Raw genomic sequence first — 27437 nt, 5'->3', positions numbered from 1 at the left:
AGATCCCCCTAGGGAGCATGGTCCCCACCCCCACCTATACCCCTATTTACTCTCTGTCACGAATTTACTGTGTACATTACCCGCTATTCCTCACTTTGCCGAATATCTTTTGGCTGATTTCTTTTTAAACACTTTTCTTTTACTTATAGATGGTAAGTTTGGGTTTTGTAAATAGAATGAGGGGGAGGTCTACCAGCGGAAGTGGAGGTGCAGAGTCTCCCGCACAACCCTCTGGTTGCAGTTAAAAAAAGTGATAAAATCATCAAAAGATAATTCGGCAAAGTTGCAGTCATCAAAAAGAATTTGAGAAACGGCGTAGTCCAATACAAAGGGTTGTCTGCCGATTTCCTGGGTGCATGAGTTAGCCCCTCTCTAGGGAGCTCGTACACTATGCATTGACCCACATAATGTCAGTTGTCATATTATTTGATTGGATTCTCCTCTCTGCAAAAGGGGAGAGTGGAATCTGAGTTCATCATAACTGGGATGCCTCTCAGTCAGTCTTTTTGTACCACCACTCACCTGAAATAGGTCTACACCCTTCTCAGTGCTCTCACCATCTCCTCATGGAAAGCCTCACCATCCACTCAGAAGTTCTCAGTCATTGGTGCACTCAACTATTAGTCCTCCAAACAGCCCTCCGAGGATACCACACTGCCATCTTCAGACGAGCACCCGGGCCCACAGTTCAAGACTGCCAAGCCAGTGAGCAGGCAGCATGACATCGCAACAGGAACGGTGGTGCTTAGAACTTAATCCTTTCAGTTGCAGGCAGCTTTGTTTGTCTATTTCGTGGCCAGAAAAATAAAAAACAAAATATCATGAGGATTATTCTCTTTCCCTTTTTTCAAATTCCGGAGACCAGTACTTGGCTAACAGATTTAACTCTTCTAGGTTTCACTCCCTTCAAATAATGATTGCCCAGTTGACCCCATGTACACATAGAAAATGATGAGACTCACCATAACCTGAACACAGTCACGTCTGACAAATGTTGTAATTCTTCATAAGGTCTACATTAGAAAATGTACAGACTTATGAATCTCTTTTTTCCTTCTGTTTCAAACAGTAGCATCATTGGTTATTTGCAACATTATACATAAGACATGTGCACAGCTACTAACTTTCCTACCTCTGTAGCATCTCGATATTCCTTCTATTACCCTTAAAATCCAGATTTGGTTATACAGTAGAGCAGTGAATGTATCACCCATGGGGTCTCTCCCTTCAGATCACACTTATCCCTATAGCATGTGCTAATTAAATGAACATAGTTGTTGTTTTCTGTTTAATGCATCACCGTTTACAAATATCCTGATCCTATTTATAGGGGACATCAAGTCAAGAGTGCCCTTTCACCTACTATATTCCTTATTCCAGGCAATATTATTGGGTTATCAACCAGCAACACAATTCATTTTAGTCTGTACAAAACGTTGAATGCATCTCACATTTCCTGAGGGTTTATATTAAAATCTAATCAATAAAGAAATGCACCATGTTACTTGCAACAACAGAAAATTGCAGCTAATAAAAAGTGATCCTTTCAAGGTGGACATTGCATAACAGTGACATATTTCCAAATACCACAAACATTTCTTGGCAATGATATAGTTGATACATTGAATGAAATAAATGATGCAGACAATTCAGTATAACTGTTTCAGCATTAACAGTAACTTCTGTCACAGATGGCCTCAAAATTACCCACAACAGAAATAGTTTCAAGGGTGTTTATTATAATTTCTTCCAATAATTCAAGAGTTTGTTGGCAGCAGACCGAACTAAAACACACAAAGCACTGTCCCTCTTTCGTCTCCCATGGGCGTACCATCTCCCTAGCCTAGGATTCCCTGTTCCCCAGTCTGGCAACTAGAAATTTGTAACATCTAGTTCTAGCTGTTGGTGACGATCTAAAGTACATAGCCTTATCTGTCTGGCTCTCTTCTTAGTTGCACCTAGTTCACTCTGGGAGTTGCTGTTCTGGAATCGAAAAGAGAGAACAGTGTCCAGAAACAATACTGGGAGGTATCATGTGACAGAGGGTGGTACCAACATTTTCATTCGTAGCACTTTGTGTAGGTTGGGGGGTGGGGAGTCAAGGACTGGGCCCCTTCATCCAGCTTCCCCTCCCTGCCTCTGGAGCAGGACTGTCTCTGGCTTGTGCACAGGTAGGTTTGGGTCCTACGTACCCTCTAAAAGGGTCAGCTCTGGGTCTAACACACAGTATTTATTTGTGGTCTTGAACAACTATCTACCACTCAACCACAGACTCCAATGCACATGGTGGCCCAAATAGTGATCCATCATATGCTTCTTTACGTCCATGCCATCCACACCAACACAGTGGTTCTCAGTTTTCGCCCATCTCCAGTCGGTTGATGACAACCAGTCAATGTTTATAGACGCTTTGATGTGCAGGTACGTCTCTCCACCCAGAATACCATATCCGTGAAGTACCTCTTGGCTCTCCACCAGTGCAATGTAAAAGTAGATGGGGAACAAAAGAATACATTGCAATGTCTTCAAATGTATGAACTTCTTGCTTTGGGTTGTCTGATTGGGTCTGTAATACAATGTGGCAGAGATAGCTTGCCGCCTCTGTATTTAGTGCTACACTCTCCGATGCTTCAGATGACCAGCTGTATCTCGGGTGATATCCTTCTTGGTGGTCTGCTGCTACAATCGATTTGGCCTGCCCCCACTGCTCATACACCATCCCCGGATCGACTATAACTGTGGCACACTGGTTGTATTTCTCAGCGGGGGCCATACTCTGAGCCCCTAGCAGTGTGGGAACCTCATGGTCGACTCACGAGGGTGCAAGCGAGCCTGACCCGACCACATGGCGACATCAGCTCTGACACTCTGCCAGCCACCACCTCTAACTGCCACTGAACCCCAGCCCTCCACTAGCCAATCTATGCAGTTTCAGGCCCACAGTGAATGCACCACAAGTACCAATTTGTCCAATGACATTTTCACTGAGGACATCCTGCCGGTGGCGGATGCCTGGGGGGACACACAGCTTGCCATAGAGCAAACTACCACATGCCATGCGTCCAGTGTCTCATCTGCCACAGTTCTTGTCTTGGCGTGCTCCAAGCTCTCCCTAAGTCGGCAGATGATGGAGGCAAGCCTCTGGCACACCCTTAACTAGGTTGCTGGTACGCCAGGAGCCGTTGCTTTCTTGGTTGGAGGGATGTTTTGGATGGGATAGAGGAACCCCATCTGCATCCACTGTTCCCTTCACTTCCTCTGCCACCCCCACAGAGCAGTCCCCCTTTTCATCATGCCCAGCTGTGTTTCCACTGAAAGCTGTGCCACCCACCCTCTACTACTACCAAGGTAACCAGGGTCAAGGGGCTGTGGAAGGGCAATTTAACTTCCCCACCAGCCATTTTGTTCATTTTCTTTTTTTCATGACTCCAGCAAAACTGGTACATTTAAGTTGGATTTTACCCACCCTACCTTCACTCTGAATTAATTTGGATACCCCCTTGGATTGTTGTGTTAAATTGGTAGCCTTACCCTCCCAATCGCCCCTGCTCTGCCAAAGGTCCTTGGATTGTGGAACCCCCAGATATTGGATTCCCTTTTTTCTGCCCAATGAACATTGCGTTTACTTTTTGCCTCCTTGGACCCTGGATTTTTGTGTTATCAAGCACACAGTTCTCACTCCTTCTCCACATATCCATTAAATAGCAGTTGAACAAAGATATTGATGTCATTTCAATTCACATGTGCTTCTTCGGGCGTGATATTATTTGAATGTATGTTTATATTCTGCTTTGTGTTCTATTTTCTCATCCAGTTAAATTGGTTTTCTCCACTGATTTCTTAATATATCATCCACTCCTTTTCTATTAAAGCTATTGCTCACAATGATCTACAACATTTACCCTAGTGCTTCATGTTACTGATTGTATATGACACAGGGTTTTGTTGAGTCTTCTTTGGCTTTAAAATTCCGCTTATCCAATCGCAAAGCTTAGTTCAAATATAGTTGTATTCCAATTCTTCTACGGTATGATAGATGCGTGTATATTGTTGCACTAGCCTTCTCCCTTGCTTCTTTAATAGAATCATACATTTCAACATGCCCCATGTCTTGTGGGATGCCCTCACCCAGTTATAATTGCATCATGGGATTTGTAGTCATAGATTTATAATCGCAATCCAAGGTACCAGGCACCGGGGTCAATGCAGTAATTATCCCCATCTACATTAAGGGAAATGGAGGTGAACCAGCAAAATATATGCCTATCTCCCTTCTTGATGCGGTGGGAAAATATGTAACGGTATTATCAAATCAACTATCAACTTGGATTGAGGAAACTAATGCAGTACATCATCTCCAAGGTGGATTTCAAAGAGCCATGAATGATTAATGGAGAAATGTGTCACCTTAAGAAAGCTTTTTCTTTATGTTTTCTTTGTGGACACGCTTTTGACATTAGTCTCTGTAGTCCCCGAGTATCAAACTGTAGGATCAACTTGCAGAAATTGGTGTCCCGTCCCTTCTTCTTAAATCCTTCTATCATAATAGCGGAGATACTGTGCGGTCGAGTCTGGGTGTTCAGAGAGAGAGAGAGAGATTTATAATGGGAAAAGCAGAACTACAATTCCCAAAATGCAAAGAAAAACCAGGACTGGATGAGAATTTTCCAAATGAGATATGAAATGTTCAGATGAAGAACAAAATGTTGACGTTGGACAAGTGACATTGGTCGGCAGTAGATGTGGTTATTAAAAAAGCAACAGAAACTACAGTGGATTGTACAATTTAAAGCAATACTGACTGCAAAACTCCCACCCAGGATTTGAAATATGTTGCCAATGTATGCCTTAAGTAACATAGCTGTACTATGTTTTGGCCAAATATCGTATACCTCTGCTTGTGGCGTCCTTGGCATCTACTATTCCCATTATAAATGAGTTAGTGCACTTGCTGGCCTACTTGAATGTCCAATAAATGACCCTTATCTTTAGGTTGTTGGTTTTCAGGGTTCCTGAACCCTCTTCTTCTGAATGCAGTTCACAGGCCCCAATACCAACCCACTTCCAGATTGGAAAAGTCTGCAAGTCTCCTCAAGGAGTCTGAGTCAAAGGTTGATCCTCTTGCATTGGCTCACTCTCCTAAGGTCCCATTGCTAGGCTTGGGAAGTTATCTGTCACCTGACCACCTCACTGCTCTAGGGTCCCGGTCCCTGGGACACACGCCTTCTGATTTCCCCTGTCATAATCTCCCCTGCTCTTGGTGTGGTTGTAGCGTCTTGTATCTCCTCCTGCTTCCTCTGAATTCTGCCCTGAAATGACCTCGTTCCCCAGAGACTACCTGGTCTCACTCACTGGTAGGCATCCTCAGGCATATCAATTTTACTCTCCCCTCAGCTTTCCCTCATCATTCTCGCGTCCTTTGCTCCCAATGATTCCTCTTCCCTCAACCACCTCAATCTATCTCTTTCTGCACATGGTACCAACTCTCCCTCCAACCTACTCAATGCCCTTTTTCCAACTTGCTTTGCCTGATGGCACCCAATCCTCTTCCAACTTCCTTGATACTCACAATCCAACCTCCAGCTCTTTCCTAAAACTCTCCTCTCAATAAAGCACTCCCATCCCCACTGCCAGACTGAACTGGCTGCATTTTACAGTGTGGCCACGCCTCTCTTTGGATGACACGAAAAGACATGAATTGCAGCCGTGTAGTGCGGGCAACATGGCTCTGTGATTGAGCCGTGGGGTTGGGGTCATGTGAGTTGACAGGGGGATGTCTAAGCTTACATTAAGGCCTTCCCCCATCTTGGATTCCATAACTGGCCTGGACTTGCGCGAGGTTTCCTTCCCACTCCCCTGAACCTCTGCTGCCATTGCCTGCTTTCCCCCGGGTCGCTCTACCCAATGTGCAAGTCTAAAGTCCAAAAAACCCTAATGTTGGCTTGTTGCCTTTCTCTTGAGTACAATGTGAATCAGTTTCAGGTTCTTGGTGCTCATATATCTGTGAAATTCTGCGATTAGCGCGGGCATGACTCATGTCTCAGACATTGCTGAAGAATTTTTTTTGTCGTTCATCTGTGACTTAAAAACTTTGTAATTGTATTTCTTTAAAGATGTATTATTCATTATTTCCTACATTGGCTGTTTCGGTCTTGCTGGGGAGCTGGGATGGCTCTCTAAGAATGTCAAAGTTATGATAAGGGGTATCTTTAAGGGTTTTTGACTCTCCCCTCCCCTCCTTTCAACCATAATAATCATTGGTGTTTGTGGGGGTGTGCATGCTCCTGTGACCGCCCACAGCCGTACAGCAGACTCCCAGTTGGGGTTGTCTGGGGAACCCCAATACCCCCTCCGGGTTCAGCATTCACTAGCTCAGAGCATGCCCCTTCCCCTTTGACCACCTCACAGTTGGTCCCCAAGTTTAAGCAGGGGACTTCATCACATATGCTGTATAATTGATATGGGACAGAAGAAGTAATAATCCACCATATTATACTTGCAGAGAGTTGCACAGAAAACTTTCAGAATCGAACGTTAGGAGAAGACGCATGTTCAGACTGCAATGACAGCGGAGCTCAGCTTCTTTTACTTAGGTAAGAGGCCATCCTTTATATCCAATTCTCGAAGGATGTATGTGCACTGGTGACTGGGCATACAAACACCCATCATTACTCGAAGACCCAAATTCCCCTCTCAGACCCTCCTCTTCTAGAACTGTGCAAGGCTCCCAGTTAATAGGTAAAAACCCTTTAATAACAGGGTGAGTGTTGTGAAAAATTACATAAACACCAAGCCTAACATGCATTGTGTACTTATTAATTCAAGCATACAAATCTTTATTGCAGACATATTTGTCAAGTATTAAAATCTGTAGGTATTCTTACATTCCCAGAATGCTCTTTGATTGTATGAAAAGCAGGCAAGAACACTTAATGGTGCTTTTTGACCCATTCACTTTCTCATAGGGATATTTCAAATCATTTATCCAAGTGCTGAACATTCAGACTACATGTTTTAAAAGTTGTATAGGCACAGACTTGAAACCTGGGGACTCTAAAGTCACAGCAATGTTTCAACCATATTGCATAAAAAGGTGGGGTATTGACTGAAGGTAAATTATACAGAATTTCTAAAACAGAGTTAATAGTTACAATAGACCACAATCAGGAATGACTTGTAGTGGTACTTAATTCTGTGCTGGCTCCTGCCTGAATGCATGACTCCAAACTTTGCAGAACAGTACAGGGAAACATTTAAATTAGTACAGTAGGAGTGTACCAAACTACCCCTTTAGAAACGGTAACCTTATATCAGAAAATCATTGACATGGCTATTCTAGGTTTTGATTAAATGCTTTGCTCAGCAAAATAAGTGTAATGTTTTTATTATGACATATACTGAAATGGATCATTAGAAATGAACATTGTAAACCTTTGAAAAAAGCAAGTTTACAATGTTAGTGCAATTAGCCTTTCACAACCCCAGCACTCCCAGCAGAGCCTATCACCATCCTCGTCACCAACTGTCGTATGGACAATGCACCCTCAGTGTGATTTGATTCCTGCAGGACACACACTATGACAAAGTCCCCAAATACAAGGTCTTTAACCTCGGGAATACCACCGTCACTGATGCATCTCCTTCAAGATAGCTTTATTTCTTCTCTGGTCACACTGCTGTCAGCTGAGGCAGCTCTAGCAAACACACACCTGACAACACAACATCTTCATAATGTTTAATTAGTGTGCCAGGGACAGGATCATGGCCTTGACAGGGGGGGGTGCCTCTCAACCTGGCACAGGAGGCTCACCAGGACAAATGCCTGAGCCAGATTAGGGAAGTGGGAGTTGAGGAGGTCTGGGAGGGATTCCCCAGACCCTGAACCCCCACAGCGATGTGCCACTAATGTTTCCACTGGTACTGCTTCAGGACTCCACTCCCAAAATGCATCTAGGAGCAACAAAGACAATCCGGACCAGAGCCAGAAGGGCGTAATCAAGCACAGCCATGAAATGAACTGAGAATCATTCTGCCAAACAAGAATGATATCCCTAGCAACTGACTTGACAATCGCAGACAGACCCCAGGCCAATGAATCAGCAGAGCATGAACTGGGAGTGAGGAGAGACTGCAGGGGGACAGGAGAGACACAGAAACCAGCCCTGAATCAGAATGGTAGCAGCACTCTGCAACACCCGAGGAAGTCACAAGGAGAACGAGCAGCTTGAGCCCCTGGCTTCTTCCACATCCGAGACTGTTTCTGAAACTGTGCTGGAAAAGGAGGACATAGAGGTGTTCTTAAAACCTCTCACCTGTGTAACACAGGTCCTGGAGAAAAGACAGGCATTGATTGGTTTATAGAGTCATGCGAGTCCTGCAGCCAATGGAAAGAGGAGGGGGAAAACAAAATATGAGGACCACTGTATAAAAGGGGACAGGTGGAAAGGCGGTGTGGGTTGTTTGGGTGAGGTAAGAGGAGCTGAAGGTGGATCGAGACGCCAGGCATAGAAGTCGAGTACCAGAGAGCTGGTGGCAGAATTTGAGCACAGCATAGTAAGGTATTTGTGAGGGAGAGTGTTACCAATTGTATGTGGGGAGTGTTGAGTAGTGTGGGAAAAGGGGAATTGAGCTGTATAGAAGGTGAATTAAAGAGAAATAACGAAAGAGATAAGAGTAGGAGAAATTAGTATGGAATGGGGGTAGTAGCTAGAGTGAGAGAGTGGGTGTTGGGAGAGTAAAGTTAGAAGAGAGGCGTGGGATGCTAGGAGAAGGATGTAGGAGAGAAATGAGGGCGAGGGGTTTGAGAATAGAGAGAGTGACTGTATTGGAAGGGTGAGCAGGGCACCATATCCCTGAGTTGGGGGAGAAGTGGGTTGTTGTGTAGAGAGTGCTAAAAATATTCTTGTTCATCCTGGATCATCTTCAGATTCAGGCACACTTGGAAGAGTATGATCTCTTAGGGCCCAGACAGTCAGGCTTTAGAACATATAATCACACAGAATCATCACTTTTAGACCTTCAAGCCAGTATGCCCCAAATAATGGACAGTGGTCATGCTGCACCTTTGCTTTTATTAGATTTGTCTGTGGTGTCTGTTCTTGTGGATTTCACTATTGTTTTTAACAGAATGTCGTCTTCAGCATTTTTATTGGCAGATTGGATTTGATGTTTTTTGACAGACAAAACTGCAAGTTTTTAGCAATTCCTCTAGGTGGCCTTGTTCTAAATCTCTGTGTAACACAGCATCTATCTGACTGTTACCCGCTACATCGTCGATCACCCCAGAACCTCCACCTGACCCCTGGTCCACAGGTACTCCGAATCAGGGCTCAGCAATCGTTGACAGATTGAAACTGCTAACACCACTGTAGGATCCGGACATGGAGGGTTTACAGGAGCTTTAAGAGGAGTTATGAGCCCTACAGGATGTTACATTTTTACAGCAAGTAAACACTTTGCTCCAAAATATGGTTGCTCGGAACACTGTAGCCCCTACGATGGAAGTGGTCATTACACAATCAAGCTCTCTGAAGTATGATGGTAATCCATGCCTTTTAAGCTAATTCTAGAGTCATTGCCAGGTTCAGTTCTTGATCAGGCTAGTACACTTTGCCAGTGATAAGGCAAAGATTGGATACATTCTCAACAAACTCACAGGAAAAGCCTTGGCGTGGGGAACGGTTTACTTCTGTAGTCCTATGCTGACAATTTCACTGATTTCCAAAAGGCCTTCTTAGATGTTTTCAAGTCACCCAACCAGGCCGCTTGTGCCCAGAACCGGCTGTTCGATCTGAAACAGGGCAATCTGTACATAATCCAGTATGTGAGCCGTTTTTGGCAATTCGCATAAGAATCCTTATGACGGAATGTTTCACAAAATACACTGTTTCCCCACAGCCTTCAAATTCAAGGACGAGCTGGTACACGTTCAGGAAGCCAAGACCTTACAAGCTCTTATCGATGTCGATGACTCACTGATCGATGTGCTGAAAGGCAACGCTAAGACTCGACTTGTATGGTCCAGAAATGCTTTCTGCAACCACCATGCATCAGTTGAGCATCTATGGAACCACCACCGGAGTCTATGCAGTTGGGTTCTATCAGGGGTCCTCTTTCTGAGGACAAAAAGAGGAGACAACGTCAGGACCAACTCTGCTTGTACTGTGGATCTGGGGGGCATTACCTTTGTAACTGTGCAGTTCGTCTCAAGATCAACAACTTCCTCCCTTGTCGTATCCTCACCTTCGGTTTCTGAGGCTTCCTCTGCTTCCACTGTAGCTTCTTCCTTCTTTCTTCTGGATTCCACTTTCTTTCCTTTCTTCTTTTGGAAGCTATAAGGGCGAGCTCCCCCGGAGGCCACTGTGCCCTGATTGCAGTTTGCCAGGCAGTGGGGACTCCAGGGAGCCGGCCCCAGCACATGGAAACACTGTTAGGCAGAACAACCCTGGTAGCGATGGTGTGCAGGTAAGTGGATAGCTGGTCCTTCCGTGGTTTCAGTTGGTGGATCTGACTACTTCCATTCCTGAGGATGGTTGGACTATGAAGGTATGACTGGTAGACCAACAGGTCTTTAAGTAACAGACAATAGAGCCTGAAACACAGTACTCTTGTAGCAAACAAGAGAAGGCAGCGTAAAGGAGCGGCTGACAGGAGTCCAGAATGAGAGAAAGAGAGATCAACAGAGGAGCAGCTCACAGCCGTGACAGAATGCTAGACAGGCATGCAGAAGAAGCGAAGCATGCAAGGTAGCAAGGAGAAAAGCAGTTCTCCAAACCCAGGAATGGAGCATTCGTGCAGCGAGGTACACAACGCGAGGTAAAGGGAAGTCTCTCCATGACACCGCGAGCGGCAGAAAACAAAAGTAGCAAAGACAGCCGCGGTGCGGCAGGAGTAACAGTGGCAGAGACGAAAACAGCAGGCAGACAAAAACAAGGAGGAAAGAGGAGGACGGGGGAAAAGGTGCAAGACTACAGAACGTCTAACCCAGAAGTGTAGCTAGGGTTGCAACGCCCCAAGCCGGTAACTCTTTCCCAGTATATGCAGGTGGCGGCCATGTTGGTTGACAACTAGACCGCTGATCGATGTTCGGGTGGGAACGTAGTGGCAAATCAATGAAGTCTCCACTTGCTCCACAGTTTCCAAGGCTGCCGCATGAAAGTATGACCCCTCTTCCTTGGGGTTCCTACTGGCTTACCCATATGAAATGTATGGAAACGGAGTACAAGCTGAGGCGCTTTAATGTTTCTTGAGGGTTCCCAAGTTGTTTCGGAAACGGGATAACCTTTCCAATGTACCAAATACTGTAATACACCCTTTCTATAACAAGAATCAATGAGTCTAGACAACTCGTATTCTTCGGGATCCTCGTCTTTTGGAATGGTGCGCTTTGGGACCTTGTGGGAAAAAAGATCTGGAACATAGGCCTTGAGGAGTGAAGTGTGAAAAACGGGATGAACCTTCCTCAGGTTGTATGGAAGCTTCAACCAAAGGCAACTGGGTTGATCTTGTCTGTTACAGAGAATGGATCAATGTATTGGGGAGAGAACTTTCCCGGATGAACCCACCACACCTTAGTTCCAACCCCCCATGCAGGATTTTTAGTACTCTTCTTGTCAGCCCCTTCCTTGTAGGTCTTCCTACTGGTCTGTAGGTTTTCTGCAGCATCTTTATGTGTGGTCCTCAAAGTGTCCAGAAGCTCATGAACAGTCGGGACTGCAGAAGGAAAGCCGACTTATGGAATGTGCCTGAGATGGTACCCGTAGGTGCAAAAAAAGGGCTCATTCCGATAGCTTTGTGGCGTGTGTTGTTGTAAGCAAATTCTGCTAAGTGAATGAGACCCGACCAGTTGTCTTGTTCCTGATTACAAAAGCATCTCAGATATTGCTCTAAGGTGGCATTGAGCCGCTCTGTTTGTCCATTACTTTGGGGGGTGGTACCCCGAAGACAGGGCTCTATGTATCTGAAGTTGTTTGCAGAATGCAGCACCAAAATGTGGATGTAAATTGGGGTCCTCGATCTGAGACTATAGTAAGGGATATGCCATGCAATCGTACAACATCCCTGAGGAACACAGAAGCTGTCTGAGAGGATGTGGGTAAGCTTTTCAGTGGAGAAAAAGGAGCGAGTTTGCTAAATGAGTCCACTGTCACCATTATAGTGGTGAAACCTTGCGATGAAGGAAGATCCACAATGAAATCGGTTGACAGGTGTTGCCATGGTCCGGAACGTGGAATGTCTTGCTGCAGTAATCCTAATTGTCTGGCGGTGGTATACTTGTTTTGAGCGCAAGTGGGACAAGAGGAAACATAATTCTTAACATCCTTGTTAAGAGTTGGCCACCAAAAATGCCAGGATATGAGTTAGAGTTGCAGATTGGCCCTTGTGTCCTGCCATGGGTAGATCATGACACCATAAAATAGCCAAGAGTTGGAGGTCTTCCGAAGGCAAGTATAACGCTTTCTTCTTGAACAATAGGCCCTTCTTAAGGGTGAGCAGCGGGCCTAAGAGTAGAGAGGACTTAGCATTTGCTTGTTTGACGTCTTGTATGAAGGTATTGATTTCACCGATGAATTGTTTTCCTGCCAGAATACTTCCTTCACCCAGGTACTGTCCGGTATCTTCCCCAAAACTACGGGATAAGGCATCAGCCAGGATGTTCTCCTTACCCAGCAGGTAAGAAATGGTGAAATCAAATTGTGAAAAGAAATACGCCCATCGGGCATGTCGGGAGTTGTGACATTCCATTTGCTGCAATACACAAAGGTTTCAATGGTCTGTACGCACTTGAAATGTATGGGCTGCCCTTTGAAGTAAGTGATGCCATTCTTGGCAGGCTTGTCGTATTGACAGCAGTTCTTTTTCGAGAACTGAATAATTTCTTTTGCTCTGGTTTAATGTCCTCGAGTAGTGTGCCACCGGGTGTTGTAATCCGTCTTTCTTTTTCTGCAAGAGCACCGCCTCAAGGGCTCCTCCAGAAGCGTCGGTCTCTACAAGAAATGGAGCCGTTCAATGAGGTTGGTAGAGTATGGGGGCGGTGACAAAGGCAGTCTTAAGTTCTTGGAATGCTGCTTCTGCCTGGGGAGTCCAAGAAAATCTTACCCCCTTCTTTAGAAATGCTGTTATGGGGAGGACCTTTTCTGAGAAGTTGAGGATAAATCTTTCATAGAAATTCGCCAAACCAAGGAACCTTTGAATGTCCTTGGCAGAAGTGGGTCTTATGGGGATACATTTGAATACCTTCCTTAGACAATATGAATCCCAATTAGGGAACGGAGGATGCTTCAAAGGTACATTTCTCTGGTCTGGCCAGTAACTGATGCTACCCGAGGCGATGTAGAACTTCCAACACATGATGGCGATGTTCATCCAAACTCTTTGAATACACCAAGATGTCATCCAAGTATACCACTACTGAGGAAAACAGGAGGTCCGCGAATATCTTATCCATGATCGTTGGAATAGATCTAGCGCGTTTACAAGACCAAACGGCATGGCTTGATATTCGTAATGCCCCAAAAGGGTTCAGAATGCCGTCTTTCATTCATCGCCTGTTCGGATTCTTAGGAGATGGTATGCCCCTCGCAGATCCAACTTTGTGAAGATGCAGGCATCTTGTACGGCTTTCAGCGTGTCTTTTACCACGGGCGTAGGATAACGGTCCTGAATGGTAAGATTGTTCAGTCCGCGATGGTCTATGCAAGGCTGGAGTTCGGAAGTCCCATTCTTAAGAATAAAGAAGAGTGAGGCTCCTGCCGAAGACTTGGATTCCCGTATGAGCCCGTTTTGTTTGTTAGACTCTAGGTACTCCTTCAAAGCCCTCTTTTCTGGAAGGGATAAAGGAAACATTCTGCCAAAGGGAACAGTAGCTTCAGGCTGGAGCTCAATGGCACAATCCTCCTTTCTATGAGGTGGTAACTTTCTAGGCAGAACATCCTCAAACACATCCAAAAAGCTGTGATAAGGCACAGGGATTGTATGCAAAACAGTTGCCAAAAGTGGCACGGTCATGCCTACTTGGGGATTTTCATTGTCATGCTCCAAGCAGTGTAGTCGGCAATACTCGGACTGGAATTGAATAGTGTTCAGACCCCAGTTGATGCTGGGATTGCGTTTCCTGAGCCATGATATGCCTAGAATCATATCTTTTATAAGGTCCAAACAGATGGGCTCCTTGTGATGAAACATGGTCAGCTCCAGATCCTTAGTTCAATGTATGATGGGTCCGGACGTCAAAGGTGATCCATCGACGCCTTCCACGGGTATGGGAGTGGTCTTTTTCCGATATGGTACCAACTAGTTTTGTGCCCAGGTGTCGTGCATGAAGTACCCGGTAGCACCGCAGTCCAACATGGCAAGGGCTTCGATGGGTTGATGGCCTTTGATAAATAGGTGTATGCCAAATACCAGGAGTCTGGTATTGAAGGATGGCTCTGGTCTTTGCGCTGAATTGCAAGGATTAGTGTCTATTCCCCTTACATTATCCCTGCTTAAGGCTGGGGGTTGGTGTTTCCCTGACGTCTCAGGGGTACTTCTGGACAGTTCCTAAGGATGTGTTTGTCAGAGCCACAATACATACACAACCCTAAGTCTTTACATCACTTACGTTCGGCTGCCATTAGAGGTCCTCTAGCGGTACCAACCTGCATCGGTTCATCCACCGAGGGTCTGTCAGTGGAGGTCGGGAGCTGGTAAGGTACTGGGAAGGCGGATTATTTGGTTCCTTGCTTTTCATGTTTCCGTTCAGCCAGATGAAATTCGATCTGGAGGGACAAGGAAATCAATTCCTGAAAAGAGGAAGGTCTTGCGATCCGGGCCAGCTTATCCTTGATCTCCTCCTGGAATCTACGTCGAAATAGGGTTTGTTGAGCTGTCTCAGGCAAGCCAGCTTCAGCGGCTACTTTCTGAAAGGTAGACACATAGGACTGTACATCGGCGGTTCCTTGTCTGAGATCCAACAAACTCTCATTGGAGGATTATTGAAACTCAGGCCTTTCAAAGCATGTCTTGAAGTGTTGTACAAACAGGTTGTAATTGTTGAGTGAGGGATCTGAGCCTGTTACCAAGGGGGTGGCTCATGCCAAAGTGTTGCCGACCAGGTTGGTAATAAGAAAGCTAACTAAGGCCCTCTCAGATTTGTATGCTCGAGGTCTGAATGTGAAATAAACTAGCCAGGCTTCCAGAAATTCTTTAAGCCTTCTGGGGTTCCCATTGTATTTGCCGAATGGCAGAGCTAGAAGAGGTAAGTCCCCTCCTTGTTCATCTCTGAAGGCGGTTTCCTGTCTCAGGCCAACATTTTCAACTCGTAGGTTTTGAACTTCGACTGTAAGCCCTTGTAATGCGGCGACAAGCTCCTGGTACTGCTCCAGACTGGCCATGGTAGAGGTTGGGCGTTGCAAGCTCTCAAGACCAACAACTTCCTCCCTTGTCGTATCCTCACCTGAGGTTTCTGAGGCTTCCTCTGGTTCCTCCGTAGCTTCTTCCTTCTTCTGGATTCCACTTTCTTACCTTTCTTCTTTTGGAAGAGATAAGGATGAGCTCCCCCGGAGGCCACTGTGCCCTGATTGCTGTTTGCCAGGCAGTGGGGACTCCAGGGAGCTGGCCCCAGCCCATGGAAAAGCCAGGATGGGAGCGTTTGTGCAGCGAGGTACACAATGCGAGGCAAAGGGAAGACTCTCCAAGACGCCCTGAGCGGCAGAAAACAAAGGTAGCAAAGAAAGCCGCAGTGCAACATGCGTCACAGTGGCAGTGTGAGCGCGGGAGAACAAACACAGCAGGCAGACAAAAACAAGGAGGACAGGGGAAAAGGTGTGAGACTACGGAACGTCTTACCCAGAAACGTAGTTAGGGTTGCAACGCCCCGAGCCAGTAACTCTTTCCCAGTATATGCAGGCGGCGGCCATGTTTCTTTGACAACTAAACCACTGATTGACGTTCGGGTGGGAACGTAGTGGCAAATCAATGGAGTTTCCAATTGCTCCACAGTTTCCAAAGCTACCGCATGACAGTTCGTCCTCCCAAGCCAGGGGGAAACTAGTGGGCTTGTTGTCTAGACAGAAGGTAATCAACAAGCCCAGAAGCATCTGCAGCTCTCTGGAGTCAACCCGCAACCCATGACTCCACAATCGCTGTTTTTCCTGCTTGTTGATATCCGGTGTAGACCCGGCTCTGATCACTGCTCGTTGACTGCATTGATAGACTGCGGTGTCTCCGGCAATTACATAGACCAAGACTTCATTTAAAGGAACAAGATACCCAGTCACCAAAAGCCTGTTGGGATTTCTGTACATGGTATTGTTGGTTACCTGCTTGCACCTGGTCTTGTTAGTGGACAGTCTAGTCCCTTGACCTTCTCGATCAATCAATATACTGGACTACTTTCTTTTGATATCATTCAGTCACCTTCCGCTACGTCGATTCTGGGATTACCTTGGCTAGTTTATCACAACTTTTCCATAAATTATAGTGTTCGGATCTGATATTTGCACTAGTCAATGTTGCGCCAATGTCTCATTTGTATCAGCTCCTCTGTTACAACCCGTCCCTGACTCCCCTCAGAGGGTCTGTAGTACTTTGGAAATACCCATAGAATACCACAGATTCCAGAAAGTATTCTCCGAACCAGACTATATCCTACTGCCTCCCAATCAGCACTTTGACTGTGCAATACGCCTTTTTCCAGACAAAGCCATACCACATAAACTTATCTATTTCCTGACCATGGCCAAGAGAGAACAACTTTGGATATCTTTGCAGGACCGAGGAGGGCACTCTTCCTCTCTTCAGTCCTCCATGGACTATAGGCTCTTGAATGAAATTACCATGAAGGATCAATATTCGCTTCCCCTCATTCTGGACATCCTAAAAAGCCTTCGTCATGCTTGTTTCTTTACTAATATATGGCCTACCATCTGGTCCACATTAAGATCGGCGATGAGTGGAAAACAGTTTTTAAAACACTTTCGGGGCATTTTGAATATAGGTCATGCCCTTCGGACTCTATAATACCCCAGTGGTGTTCCAACGATTCACGGGCCCTCATTATAGGTTTGCCGGTATCCCACCGGTCATTCCGGAGGGTTACTGGCAAACCTGCCTTACCGCCTCCCGAAATCCCGGTATTATCGGGATATTACAGATGGCAGAGAGCCATTTGGTAACAGTGCCAGTGACTCAGGCATTTATTTGCCGGCTGGGCCCTGAACTCCTGGCAGTTCAGGCCTGCCGGGAGATCTGTGACTTCCACCGGCATCCGTGAAGTGTGCCGATCCAGAACAAATGCTGGAGTCGTAATTACAGGCATTTTTTCCAGACCGGCACACTTACAATGAGGCCCATAGACTTTATCTTTGTTGATATAGTCTGGATTTGATTGTATGGAAGACATCCTGGTGTTCTCCCCTGATCTGGAAAACCTCATTTGAAACGTCCCCACAGTTTTTGATTGCCTACAGTCACACCATCTGTATGCCAAAGCAGAGAAATGTGCTTTTCATAGAACGCAGATTGAATTCCATCATTGTCCAAGACTGGGTCGCTATGGATCCCAAGAAGATCCGTGAAGTAACGGAATGGCCTAGCCCACGGGATGTGAAAGCGGTACAATGCTTCCTTGGTTTATACAACTTTCATCAGCGATTAATTCCTGCATTTTCTCGATTAACCGCAGATATCACCAGCCGGGGAAAGGATGTGATTTCACCTGTGACGGCAAGGCAGAGATGATAGCTTTTCAAAAACCCAAACAGGACTTCACCACGGCCCCCATTCTCCAACAACCGGAAGACTGCAACCCCTTCATAGGTAGAGGCTGGTGCTTCCAATAATGCTATCGGGGGCGTTCTCCTCCAATTTAATCCAGTCAACAACAAAGAACACCCTGTAGCATTCTTTTTCTGCCAACTGTCAGTGAGTGAATGGAATTATGCTATCATAGAAAAGGAGCTCTTGGCCATTAAGGAATGCTTTGGGGAATGGAGACATCACCTTCTAGGAGGTCGGCATTCAATTCAAGTCTGCACTGACCATCATAATTTGCAATTCATGCACCCTCTGACCTGTACCAATGGTCGCCAAGCAAGTTGGGCACTTCTCCCAGTTTAACTTCAGCATTAACTGCATTCTGCAAACCATGAATCTAAAGCCTGATACCTTGTCCTGGTCAAATAAAGTCACATCTATAGAAACACTGTTATTACTCAGGAAGCATGTTCTCATGACTATAACACCCTTTCTTGATCAAGTGCGGCAAGTTATCTCCTCAGATCTGGTTATATCCACCCTTCGCCTCAACCCAGGGATGACCTTCATGGAAGGCCTACTGTTCTAGCATTGATTGTATGTTCCTACCGCCAAGCCTAGGTCCCTTATCCTCCATTGCCTGCATGACTATTGCTGGCCATCATGGGAAACGAGCTACGGTGGAACTGGTCTCAAGATTTTTCTGGTTGCCACAAATGTCCTCTCAAATAAAGGAGTACGTCGACTCTTACCCTCCATGTACCCAATACAGGGTTCCCGGTTCCAGACCAGTGAGTCTTCTCCGACCTTTGGAAATCACGCCTCATTCATGGCACACAGTGGTTATGGACTTCATCATCGAACTACCTGGTTCTCAGTGCCACACATGTATACTAGTGGTCATAGATTGTTTCAGCAAGTTGGCCCACTTTATACCATTTACCCATGTTATAACTGCAGTTCAGATGGCTCACACCTTTGTCCATGACAGCTATAGGCTACCGATGAAACTAGTATCAGACAGAGGGCATCAATTCCTGTCCCACCTTTGTACTGCAGTATGTCAGATATTGCAAATTCAACAGGCCTTGAGTTTGGGTTACTACACCCAGACTAATGAGCAGACAGAAATAACCAATCAAACTTTGGAACAGTTTCTACAATGTTATAATAACGCCCTTCAGTCCGATTGCTTCAAACATCTGGATACTACTGAGGTAGCTTATGACAATACACACAAATGCAGCCCGTATTGTTGCACCTGCCGATATCACCCTAAACTGCTCCCCGTTTTTCCAGCCCAGCCCTCACAGGTTCCATCTGCCAACGCTTTGATTGAGTGCCTGAAAGATGTTCATACCTCTGCCGCCACTGCTTTATCTGAAGCCAAGTAATACCAAGCCAATAAGAATCAGATTCCAGATCTGACACTTCAGGTCTGGCACTATATATGGCTGTCCACCCGCAACAGAATTGTCCTAGGAAATTGGCTCCCAGATTTGACCCTATTGAATCTCTCATCGTATTTCCTCAGTGGCCTTCCGCCTCCAGCTGCCATCATCCTAGCACGTCCATCCCATGTTCTGCGTGTCTCTACTGAAGAAGGCACATCCAGGACACACTTGTTCGGCTGGTCCAACGCTAACCAATGCTGAACTGGAGTACAAGGTAGAAACAATCTGCAATTCCAGATACTTAAGGGGTCACCTTCAGTTCCTCATTCAAAGGGATATTCATCTTTTGAATTGGTCATGAGAACCCGCTTCTCGGGTGCACGCTTCCATAATGGTCCGGAAGTTATTTCTGAGGTATGCTTGGAAGCTGGTTTCCCGATGGTTCCAGGAGAGGAGCAGAGTGTCACAGCCCTCAACTGCTTCTGCCACGTTGCTCCCTGGAATCACCCCTCCTACTTACCTGTTGACAGGTAGCTGTTCCATCGTTGGCGCTGGTCCAGCAGGGGGGGCCCGCGGAAGGCTCCAGTCTTGTAGAGGGGTTCCAGTGACAGCACTCAAACATCTTCTGGCAGCATCCCCGGCGGCAATGGGTGCTGCCATCTTGCTCTTGTGAGAGGGCCTCAGTCTCGGGCTGACTTATGCGCATTAACACGCATCGCATCTTCCCGTTGCCGGGATACGAGCTCGGAAGCCTCGTCCTTAGTCTGCACCCATATAAGCAGTCCTCAGTCTATACTCAGTGCGACTCAACACTTCGTGTGCTTGCTTGAGATATGCTCTCCGTCCTCCGCTCTGAGGGTTCCTCCATTGCCTTCTGATTTATCACTTCCCTTTTACTTGGCTCTGTCTGTTTGTTCCTAGTCTTCTCTCTCCCGTTTCTTGCCTTATTCCTTGTCCTTGTCATTAGGTCCTTCTTCCTGCCCTTGGCACCTGCCGCAGCCTTACCTTTCTCATCACCTCCGTTTAGAGCATTGCACTGTTCCTGCCCACAATAATCCCCAGGGCACTGTCCTGTGGTCCAGGGAAGTTGGGTAACCTGCCACCACATTACGCTTCGGTGGCAGTGGTCTTGTTCTGAATCTCTGTATCACACACCACCTATCTGACCCATACCCAGAACATCGTGGATCACCCCGGAGCCCCCACCTCACCCTGGACCACAGGTATGCGAAATCGGTGCTCAATGATAGACGACAGCTAGTCCATTCTCCTATAAACACAGGCTTGTGCAAGAAGAGGTTGCATTGGGATTCTAGGTTTTATCTTGTATTGGTTGTCATTAGCTAGCTGGTCTACAGACTATGACGCTCAGAGGCAGATACGCATGCAGAGTTATGACAGCTAACCCGTAAACTTCAAAACCCCAAGCTCCTATACTGCCTAACCTACGGAAGTGACTGGGCATTTCCAGAAGCTATCCCTACATCTTCATTCACAGGCTTTGCATTCTCTTAAAAGTCTCTGGTAAGTAGTTCCTTGTCTACTTTAAGCAGTGCCGCCCTCCCTGCTTGTTTGACAGTGCTGGACCAGCTTAAAATGTTACAAAAACGCAAAATGGCCAGGATTTGTGCAAAGGCACATGTAGTCATTTTCTGTATGACAGGGGAAACCCCTCGATGCAAATGTCCTCTTTTCATGTTCATCATAGAATCACTTGGCTATAGGCAGATAGGAAGTGCAAAGGCAGTGCAGGTAAAAAGTATAACAGATAATACTCAATGTCGGGGACCAGGTGGTTACCAGTGGTCACCAGTCTCCACCGGCCCCTAACGTGGTCACCCATAGCTGCCCAACTTTACAATCCGTAATACTAATGAATATGACCGTGATTCTGCTGCCTTATCTAGTTATACCACTGCATATTGTTCTTTCTGTATGCCTATATGTACTTGCTTGCATGTTTAGCTCATGTGATTCATATGCCACAATGCAACTCTGTTAGCTACCTTGGGTTCTACCTCTATACTCTGCATACCGTCATATGTCCACCTCCTATTTAGCGTGTACTCACCTAGCATGAGTAAGTACTCTGTTTACCATAATATGACTTGCTACTAGACATTGTTCTAACCTGACTACATGTTAATTTAGATTTGTTCTAATGCTATCGCCTGGCTTAATCAGGCTGGTTTCAAACTCTAATTATTCAAACTAGCTATCCACTCTACCGATCAGCATTGTGCCACAACATCTACCTGCTCTAACATATTGCCTTGTATAGCATGCCTTATTACCTGTCTAAACCTGTTCTGCTGCTGTGACTGGCTTTATGTCAAATTAGCCAAATGCCTAGCCACTGTATCGCTATACGTGCCTAGCCCCACAACACCCACCCCACCTAATCCTTAGTCGAGGACTATTTCACTAGCATTACTATTACTTTGTATCAACCAGCTATCTACACAATCCTACTAAGGATACTCCTCCACCTACTCCACCTTACAAGCCTCCCTTGCCCACTCACCACAATGTCCATCAAAGGACTACCCAACACTTTGACACCTCCTCATAATATCGCGCTAAACCAGCCCACCACGACCAACCCTTGCTACCCTACCACCAGAAATCTTAGACAACGCGCTAGACTCCCGAAGATATACAAACCACCCACCCGTTCCCTAGGAGAACCTAATTCCAGAATTACCAAATTTCCCATGCCTACCATCAGACCTACTAAGATTCCCGACTATGCTTGCACGAACAACCTGCACATAACTCCCCCTAATCATACCCCCATCCACCCTACCCCCACTATTACAGCCCCTAAGGCTGTCACACCACATATCAGAGGCGCCCTCATAAATGCCCAATCTATTGTGGCCCATGCCACTGAGATAGCGGACCTCGTCCACTCCGAAAAACTGGACTTCCTGGCCATTACGTAATCCTGGCTCTACACAGCCGCAGGCCCTGCCCTCACACTAGCTGTCATAGATGACTTTACCATCCTCAGAGCTGATAGAACTGAGTCCCGAGGCGGTGGCCTTGCCATCATTGCCAAAACTGATCTTCACCTAAGACTCACCCCGTCCGATAAACAAGACTCCTGTGAATCCCACACAGGTAAAATGCCCATCGCTAATGCCCAAACCCTCACCATTCATCTACTCTACAGACCTCCTGGCCCCTAGTATCCTTCGAAGAAGACCTAACAACCATCCTCACCGATAAGCTAAAAAACACAACCCAAAGCATCATCTTAGGTGACATCAACCTGGGGTTCAAAGACCCTAAAGATCAACATGCCACAATCATAGCCAATACCTTGGCTGAACTAGGGTTCAATAAAAAAATCACCCTTCCAACACACAACAAAGGTAGGACCCTTGACTTGGTGGCAGACCACAACTGCTCTGTCTCTATCACCGACATCTCCCCTCAAACATGGTCAGACCATCATCTCATCACCTTTATCATGGACGCCCTCACACCGCCCTCCCACAACAACCCACTAGCCCCATCCATACCCACCAGAAACAAAAAAACATCACAGCTGAAAATCTTGTACCACTCATCCTCCCCACCCTTAACTCTCGCTGACCCCACTGACCCCTAGACCCTAGTCAACTAATACAATAAAATAATGACCTCAGCACTCGACACTTTTGCACCACTGAAACTCTAGAAAAGTAAACCTAAAAAACACCTGAACACTTGGTTCTCGCCACACCTTTAATCCCTCCGACTTGAGAAACGTAAGAGTGAACAAATATGGAAACACTCACCGACAAGAGTCCAACAAAACCAACCTCACTAAAATATCCTTCATCTACATGAAATAAATAATTCAGGCCAAACAAGACTCCAACACAAAAGAACTGTTCTCCAGCATGGGGTCTGGCATGGATTCACATGCTCATGAATATTCCCTGTCGTCAGGCTGGTAATCCTCGGTAAAGAAAGAAATCAGTTTCAGTTTCATTTCTGAACTGTCTTTCTACTAATAACCAATCACTGGTCTCTGGGTCATACTGCCCCCAGGCAATGACTGCCCTCTACCTAAGCCCCTCCTCTGGCAGCCATCTTCAGATTTTTACCGCACGTTAAAATGTTGGGAGTCCTCGTGCTTTAGCTCTCGAGCTTTTACTGCGTTTTCCCTTTTTTCCTTAGAGTTTGCTCTTATTTTTCGGTCAATTTGAGCCTCAAGTTCCACCGATTCTTCTTGCGATCAACGGGTACCCGTTTCAGAAATTTTCTATGCCCCTCAAGGGCGGATTTTCGTTGAGTTTCTCTTCTTGGAGGATTCTGGAAGACTTTTGAGGCCTAACCCTCGTGGACATGGCCCAGGACAAAGGAGACAACGCCTGTTGGATCCAAACTGTTTAGGATATGCCCGGGATGTGGATTACAGAATGTCTTTAAGAAGGATGAGCACTCCCGGTGCCTCTACTGCCTTCACGACGACAAGTCGCACGTGGAAGAGGACTGCGCGTTCTGTATGAACATGTCCGTCCGGACATTGAAGGACCGTCAGACTCGACTCACTAACTGGCTGGAGGGGAAGAGACCAGTAGCAAGTGAGAAGAAGAAGAAGTCTGAACGGTCTTCTAAGAACTTGGAGGGCGCTCCGGCGACAGGGCCCAACAGAAGGCAAAGCACTGCAAGTCCGCAGGCACCGGGAGCGCCGTTGGTTCGGGCTCCTCGGCTGCCAGGGAGGGCGCGATGTCCCCGACGCCATTAAGGTTAAGTGATGAGGTTCTTTCTGAAGAAAGAGTAGGGAAGGTCAGCTCTCAACTGATGTGGCAGGGAGTTCCAAAGTTTAGCGGCCTTCACAGGGAAACTATTGCCGCCAATCTTAGAAGATTTGAATCTGGGTACTACCAGACAATTAGTATTGACAGTTCTAGACGGTCTACTGGAAGTTCTTCTGGATATTTTGTCAATTAGATAGCTCGGTTTGACATTGTGTAGTGCTTTATGTGTCATGGAGGCGACTTTTAGTTGTATTTTGTTGTAGATAGATAGCCATTTGTGATGGCGTCTGATTGCAGAGATGTGCACTCTTTTGTTGATGCCTAGTGCAGCTCTAATGGCATTGTTTTGTAGTATTTGGAGTTTTTGGATAATGGTTTTATTGGCACTGCTGTAGAGGGCGGCGTTGCAGTAGTCTAGTCTTGATAGAATATGCTTTATAAAGGGAAACACATATATATATATATATATATATATATATATATATTACATGGACGTGGTAGCGTCCATGTAGTTATGGTTAAGTTGGTGTTTCCATTGGAAGAGCACTTTTTGGGTGGCTTATAACTTCGCTCCCTCTGGACGAATCCTCACCAAACTTTGCAAAAAAAGTATATGGACCACTCTGAATTTTTCTGCAGAGTTTGGAGAGGTTTGGTCCGGGGGGCAAAAAGTTATAGGGGGGGTCCCAAAACTTTTGTTTTTTGCTATAGACATAATGGGAAAAATCTTTGGCGCAACTCATCAGTCAACTCAGACAGTCCCGGTGCAGGATGATCCTCGTTGCACTGGCATGGCCAAGGCAGATCTGGTTCCCGGACCTTCTGGACATGTCAGCGTCCCCCCCAGTCAACCTGCCGACAGACGCGGATCTTCTCGCCAGGGAAGGAGGCGCCATCCTACATCACGACCTGGGATCGCTGAACCTGCAGCCCTGGCTCCTGCAGCACTAGAGTTCGGAGAGTACGATATCCCGGCAGACTGCAAGGAGGTGCTTGCAAAGGCAAGGGCGTCCTCGACTCTTAAGTGCTATGGACACAAATGGAAGAGGTTCTCTGTCTGGTGCCGTGCACCGAAGATCACCTCTCTGCGGATTACGTCCCCTCAAGTTCTGCCGTATTTGCTGTCACTGGCGAAGGCGGGGCTGGCTCACGCCTCCATCAAAATCCATCTGGCGGCTATCTCCCGCTACACCAGAAGTCTGGGGCGGTCGTCTCTGTGGTCTCATCACCTGGTGAAGGAGTTCATGAAAGGACTGTTCCGCTCGTTCCCACCTGTGAATGTTCCGGCCCCGGCATGGGAGCTCAACGTGGTGCTGACCAGGCTCATGGGTCCCCCATTCGAGCCCTTGCATTCGGCACCGAGGAAGTTCCTATCGTGGAAGACAGCGTTTCTTGTGGCCATTACCTCCGCACGACGAGTGGGAGAGATCCAGGCCCTCTCCTGTAAACCTCCATACCTGACATTCCACGAGACGAGGGTAGTGCTGAGGACGCACCCCTCCTTCATGCCCAAGGTGCTGTCGGACTTCGATCTCAACAAGCCCTTGGTGTTACCTGTTTTCTTCCCGTCGCCTTCGTCACCGGCTGAGAGGACTTGGCACTCGCTGGATGTGGCTAGAGCGCTGAAGTTCTACGTGGACCGCACAAAGAGTTTTTGGAGGACTTCACAGCTGTTTGTGAACTTTGGACCTGTGAACCAAGGGAAGGCCCTCTCGAAGACTTCCCTTTCCAGATGGCTCTCCGGCTGCATCATGCACTGTCACCGGTTGGCAAACCGACCGTTGCCCGGCCGTCCGAGAGCACATTCGCTGCTACCACGGCGTTCCTGTCTGGTGTACCCCTGCTGGACATCTGCAGGGCAGCTACGTGGAGGTCGACGCACACCTTCACGAGATTCTACTGCGTCGACCGGGATTCCAGGGAGGAGTCCAGAGTCAGCCAAGCAGTGCTTTAAGGTGAGCCTGATGAGGAGGTAAGAGATGCTTAATGTTGAGTTGTTGAAATTCTTAATGTTGAGCCTTACCACCTCCCGTGGTTGTGCATGTGTGTACTGCTATGTATTCTTGTATTCATGAGCATGTGAATCCATGCCAGACCCCATGCTGGAGAAGGAACAAGTTACTTACCTGTAACTGTTGTTCTCCAGCATGGGTCTGGCATGGATTCACATGCAAACCCTTCCTCCAACCCCTCTGCGGCTCTTCTCTTGGTCCTACTGCCACTTTACGTGCTACCAAATCTGAAGATTGCCAGAGGAGGGGCTTAGGTAGAGGGCAGTCATTGGCTAGGGGCAGTATGACCCAGAGACCAGTGATTGGTTGTTAGTAGAAAGACAGCTCAGAAACGAAACTGAAACTGATAGTTTCTTTACCAGGGATTCCCAGCCTGACGACGGGGAATATTCATGAGCATGTAAATCCATGCCAGATCCATGCTCGAGAACAACAGTTACAGGTAAGTAACTTGTTCCTTCACTATCCTTAAAGAACTGGAAACACCTATCCCAATCCCTAATACCTGCATAAAGTGGCCACCCTGCAAGACAAGATAGCCAACAAAAAAAAAATGTACCCACCACTACCAACCCCCCCTCTATGCCCAAGCCCACCACTAAACCCCCTCACTGTTTCAGCTTCTCCAAAGTTACCACCCTAGAGGTCGAAAAAGTTATTCTCATCCTGAAACCATCCAACTGCCAGGGAGATCCTTGCCCCTTGCAAATTATAAAAGACGCAGCCAGAGATCTTTCACCCTTCATCACCAAACTCATTAACTCCTCCTTCTCCAAAAGTATCATTCCTAACAACCTCAAAGAGTCCTGGGTTCTCCCACTACTTAAAAAACAAACCCTATACCCCTCCATACCCACTAATTACAGACCCATCACCACCGTCCCATTCCTGCTCAAAATCCTAGACAAGGTAGCCTACCTTCAAATTCAGCAATACCTGGAACAAAACCACCTCCTGGGAGTCCGTCAGTGTGGTTTTAGACCCAAACACGGAACCGAGACAGGCCTGATTGATCAAAAGGCACAAATTGACACTCTCAGAGACAATAGCAAGACAGCCTTACTCCTTCTCTTGGACGTATCAGTGGCGTTTGATTTAATTGATCATACCATTCTTTGCGCCCACCTTAACACTGCAGCCCACTTTTCACAGGAAGCTATAGGCTGGATACAATAATTCCTCAGCAACAGGACTATGCGTTTTTTTTCCACATCCGCACCGGCCGACCCTATCTCAGTCACCTGCGGTGTGCCCCAGGGATCTTGTGACTCCCCCACTCTGTACAATATTTTCACGAAGCCCCCTTTCGATGATCTCGATGGTCTGGGTATCACCTACACTAACTATGCGGATGATACCCAGAACCTCATACTGCTGACGGAAGATTATGACAAGGATTTGACCTTAGTGAACAGGGTGTACATCATCATTCAGGCATGGATGGCTTTGCATGGTCTATGCCTGAATGATGACAAGACTGAGCTCATCATCCTTGGCACAACCCCCAACATCAACAAACTAGGTCACAACTACTCCAGCTT

General features: G+C 46.6%; 1 long non-coding RNA gene across 1 annotated transcript in view; it reads right to left on the bottom strand.

Moving 5' to 3' along the window:
* Positions 1-544: 544 nt before the first annotated feature.
* LOC138565953 (uncharacterized) overlaps positions 545-27437 on the bottom strand; it is a 63467-nt gene continuing 36574 nt past the window's right edge. The window contains exon 3 of the long non-coding RNA XR_011301731.1: positions 545-785. This is a non-coding gene — a long non-coding RNA (uncharacterized lncRNA). The remainder of the gene's footprint in view (positions 786-27437) is intronic.

This window comes from Ambystoma mexicanum, chromosome 2p (assembly GCF_040938575.1).
Source record: "Ambystoma mexicanum isolate Mex_15411 chromosome 2p, UKY_AmexF1_1, whole genome shotgun sequence".
Lineage (NCBI taxonomy): Eukaryota > Metazoa > Chordata > Amphibia > Caudata > Ambystomatidae > Ambystoma > Ambystoma mexicanum.
This window is presented reverse-complemented; position numbering and strand designations above follow the sequence as displayed.